Source organism: Phocoena phocoena, chromosome 8 (genome assembly GCF_963924675.1).
Source record: "Phocoena phocoena chromosome 8, mPhoPho1.1, whole genome shotgun sequence".
Classification (NCBI taxonomy): domain Eukaryota; kingdom Metazoa; phylum Chordata; class Mammalia; order Artiodactyla; family Phocoenidae; genus Phocoena; species Phocoena phocoena.
Window position 1 is genome coordinate 62,829,365 of NC_089226.1, and position 5,053 is coordinate 62,834,417.

Genomic DNA, 5,053 nt, shown 5'->3' on the forward strand with positions numbered 1-5,053 from the left:
GAATCCTGTTGCTCAGCCTCAGACCACAAGGCAGCAGAAGCTTTACAACTGCCAGCATCACTGATTTCAATCCTTAGATTATCTGTACATCATGGACACCATCTCTGTCAGATGACAAGATCATGGATGGCAACACTACTCTTTATTTCCCACTCAAGGAGCTTCAGGTGCTTCCAGCAGTTATTTCCAAAGACTGCATTCAAAGAGCACAGAACTTATTTGAAAAGATTTGTACTTGTAGATGCAAGAAATGGTGGGTAAACTGAGAATAAAATTTTTTTTTTTGCTAATGTTCCTATCTTGGTGAATGCACATTTGTTTTTTTACACTGAAAATTTTCTTGAGAATAACAAGAAATGAAATTTGTGAGTCTAGAATACTATGAATATACTGAAATTTACTTAGTACATTATTTATTCATCTGCAGGAGAGGCCTTCATTACACAGTGCTTATTATTAAAAATCAGATTACTTTAGAAGGACTACCAGTGTGTTCTAGCCATTCATTTTCTCATGGCCTCTTTAACCTCCTTGTTCCTGAGACTGTAGATGAGGGGGCTCAACAGGGGATCACGGACACCACTTTGTTTTGTTCAGTTGAGTAGCTGGACTTGGGCATCACATAAATGAAGGTAATGATCCCATAGAACAGAGTGACTGCTGTGAGGTGGGAGGTGCAAGTGGAGAAGGCTTTATGCCGCCCCTCAGTAGAGCACATCTTCAGGATTGAGAAAACGATGTAGATGTAAGAGAAAGCGATGATAAACACAGTAACTACAATGATGGAGCCAGAAGAATGGCTGGAATTATTTCAGAAGTAAAATCATGAGAACAAGAAAGCTTCAGAAGTGGTGAATAATCACAGAAAAAGTGATTGACTTTATATGGTCCACAGAAGGACAGGCTTAACAAACAGCCAGTAAATGTCCAAGCATTCACACACCCACCTTAATAGGAAGCCCCCACTAAGAGAATGCAGGCTCTGGGGGACATGTGGATGGAGTAGAGCAGGGGCAAGCAGATGGCCACATGGCAGTCATAGGCCATGGCAGCCAGCAAGAAGCACTCAGCCGTCCCAAATGTGACCGTAGAACAGAGCTGAGCGACACAACCAGCAACACGGATAGAGGTTCCTTCCCTGAGGAAGCCCATGAGCATGACAGGTGTGACTGATGGAGTACCCAATGTCTACAAAGGCCAAATGGCAGAGGAAAAGGTACTTTGGGGTATGAAGCTGAGGGCTGCTTCTTGCTGACATTGCCCATTAAGGTGACCACGTGGATTCCTAGAAACACAGTAAATAAAATGGCACAAGCTATAGTATCCTCTGCTAAGCCCAAAATAATGAACTCCGTTACAGTTGTGTAGTTTCCAGTCCCCATCTATTCTGAGAATGATATCCACTGAAAGAAAAACAAGTGGATATTAGAATAGAAGAAAATAGTATAATCTGCATATTTATTTTTACAAAAGCTATATAATAACAAAATCCCATCATACACACTCACATGTAAATAATTTGGGGAAAATATTTTCACACACAATACCTTGCGTAAGGCTTAAAAATATAAATGTGCATTGATAGAAGGCCAGGAATACTCAGAAAAATCTTTTTTTTTTTTCAACTTAACACATTCAAGTCACATTTGCCTTATATAATTAGTTTAGGTGGTCTGTAAGGAATAGACTCACATGAGCACAGCCTAGAGACAGCCACTAGATGGTATGAGGGACCCAGTAACTGTATCTTCTGAGCCAAAGACATGATGAAAGGGAGCAGAAATGTCAGAATGGGCCAGCTCCCATGGAAAAGAACAACTGTTTAAAATGATATCTGAGGTATCATTTCTTCTATGAAAGAGGCTGAGCAGTCATATGAATCCTGAATTTCCTTTTTTTTTTTTTTTTTTTTTTGCGGTACGCGGGCCTCTCACTGCTGTGGCCTCTCCCATTGTGGATCACAGGCTCCGGACGTGCAAGCTCAGCAGCCATGGCTCACGGGCCCAGCCGCTCTGCGGCATGTGGGATCTTCCCAGACCGGGGCATGAACCCGTGTCCCCTGCATCAGCAGGCAGACTCTCAACCACTGCGCCACCAGGGAAGCCCATGAATCCTGAATTTAAACAGGTATCACAGTTAGAGAAAAGATGAACCAATATCCAGGAAGTTTGAAGAGAGGCAGAGTGTAAAAAAAGGTGCTCAAATCATGAACAAGTTAACCCGGAGAGACTGCAGTTTGGAAAAGGAGATGGCATCATCTTAGGATCAAGCTATCTGATTCATAATAGTGAGCCAACCCGGGAAAGGAAACCAGACACATTGATCAGGTTACTCCTGAAAGACTCCAGTGGCGCCTGAGACTTTGCATAAACGGAGCTGGGCTGTTAGTAAAAGGTTCCAGCCTCCTACTTCCCACAGGTACCCAGCCCGTGTGAATAGCCCCTGTCTGAGAAAAATCACACCTTTAGGTCAGCTTCTGGAAAGCTCTTTCCCATATCAACTTGTTTGAGAACAATCATGAAAAAGCAAGAAAAGCATGAGAGCGTTCTCATATAGTCACAGAATGCCAGGCTTCAAAAAGCCACTCCATCCATTCCATCTCTCTCATTTTACAAAGTTATAAACTGAGATCTAAAGAAGTTAGGTAACTAATTGTAGGTTAAATGGCTTTCTGACAACTGAGCTGAGATCAAAGCTCATTCCTGGAGCCAATTCATTACCATATTTATATAACACAGATGTTTTCTGTAATTTGTAAAAAGAATATAGAACATCGGAACATATATTTGGTTCATTTATATGTTCAAAAAGTTTTTCAATTACGTTAATATATAAGTAATATCTTTACTCTTAAAAGGATGACTTGCAATCTAGCAATTCATATAAATAAATGGCTACACGGTAATGACAACTCTGTGAGGCAGATGATAAAGGGCCTCCTTCAGTGCCCTGACCCAGGAAATTGATGTGCCCCTGTTTTCCACTGAACCATTATGGGTCCTTAGTAGATAAGGAATCAAATTTAACTAGGATTTTCTTTTTGCGGAGCAACAAAGGGGATAGGTATGGCATTTGAGAGTAGGTGCAAGGTAGAGAGTGAAATAACCATTACATTTAAGCTGAGCAAAGGGGAAGTGAGTACATGAAATGAGTAAAGCCTGCAAAAAAGTGCCAGGCCCCCAGGGAACTGAAGATTTGCTTTCATTATTCTACTAGGGAGAATGAGCTAGAATGACAGGAGGTGGTGATGGTTACAATTTGGGATGCTTAAAATGAGATGAAAAGCTACAGTTGTTGGCAAATGACAATATTTAAAAGTCTAAACTCTGATGATGAGAGTGACTGGATATGGTAGGAGGGAAAAAAAGATGTTTGGAGGAGAGATCAAGAAACTAAGAGGCTGTGATGTTCAAAGGATCTTCTACGTGGAGATATTAAAACCCAATTCTCGTCCATCTCGTCCAGGAATTGTGACAGGAATACCGTTGAGAGAGAAAGAGCAAGCCAAAGCCAACAACTTCCAAGGATGAGGAGACATAATGCCAGTAGTAGGTGACTGCAAAGGTGGAGGAAGATAAGGAGGATTGGTTAGTCGAGTCTGATGATGTAAACTCAACTATAAGTGTTTGCAGGTAGGAGAGAGAAAATGTCTACAAGTGGCAGTGGGGGAGAAGGAATACTATCCACTACCAGGCCCAGGGCTATGAAGAGTAAGAGAAAAAAACATACATCACTTGAGAAGACTGTAGAGAAAAAAATGTCCTCGGGGTAGCAAAGTATCCACTGAAAAGGACAGTGAAGAGAATGGAATGTTCTAAAGAGATTCTGAGGACAGGAGATTTTGTTGATAATTGTGAGTGCTAAAGAACACAGGAAAAAGGCTTCGGGCGTTAAACAGAGATGGAATCAGGACTTCTTGATTCAAGAGAAAATAAGAAGACTTGAAAATAACCATTCTTAGCTCCAGTAGAATGGAGATAACGTTCAAAGACAGAGTAAAGAATACACAAAAATATTGAATATGTATTGTTATGTTGTGGTTAACAGCTGAATGAACAAAAAGGAGGATGAAGGCTACTCCCAAAATTGTGGAGGAAGGATGATGGGGAAATACAGAGCCTGTTCTGAGTGCCAATAATGGCATGGAAGCAAAGGGTAATGCCATGAGCTTTTGCAGCCATATAGGCCTGGAATCAGATTCTAGCTTTGCCACTGATTATCTATGGAATCTTAGATGATTTATATAAATTCTTCAACCCTTCATGATTTATTTGTTTTTTTAAAAAATACCTCACAGGATTCGTGTGTTGAATAAGATGACGTACATGATAATATACTGTTCATAGAAGTAAGTGGATGCTCAACAAATGATTATTTCTTTGAAATACCCAAACCTTAAGTTCTAATACAAAAATGAAAAACAAACATTCTTGTATCAATAGAAAGGGAAAATTATTCCTTGCAGATGTTTATACGTCAACGATAAGGACAAATGTCAAAGAATTGTCATTGTAAAGCAAGGCTGTATTTATGAGATTCAGGGTCTTTGGGGATGTAGGTCCTTGAGTACATTACTTGTTTGTGAAAATTCCACTGAAAATCCATCAGGACAGAGAAAATTATAGGTATACGTGCTCATATAAATATGTGTCATCTTAAGAATATCTACAAACTTATTTTTGTGTGTACATTCGAATTTTTAATGAAAACTTTTGATGGATTTCTAAACTAATTCTAATTGTATTGGGGCACGCAAGAAGAAACAAAGATACAGTGTAGCAGGCGTAATTTCAATCCAAAATAGAAATCCTTCTGGGAAAAATAAGTGCTTGCGTGTGCACCTGACTCTACAGTCTTCCTGGTGGCTCTTGGTCTGCTGAAAACATCCGGAGTCTACGTATGTTGCTTGCAATTGAAGACTCTCACTGGTTCATATGCATACACTATTAGCAATGTTTTTTATAAGTTAGAAATGCATGAGAATAGCCACAACATTGCTCACTAGAATAAAATCAATTTGGATAAGATTTGTTATTTAGATGGCATTCATTGA

General features: G+C 39.8%; 1 pseudogene; it reads right to left on the bottom strand.

Moving 5' to 3' along the window:
* Positions 1-503: 503 nt before the first annotated feature.
* Positions 504-1,382, bottom strand: LOC136126699 (olfactory receptor 5P3-like; annotated as a pseudogene).
* Between the last annotated feature and the right edge of the window lie 3,671 nt (positions 1,383-5,053).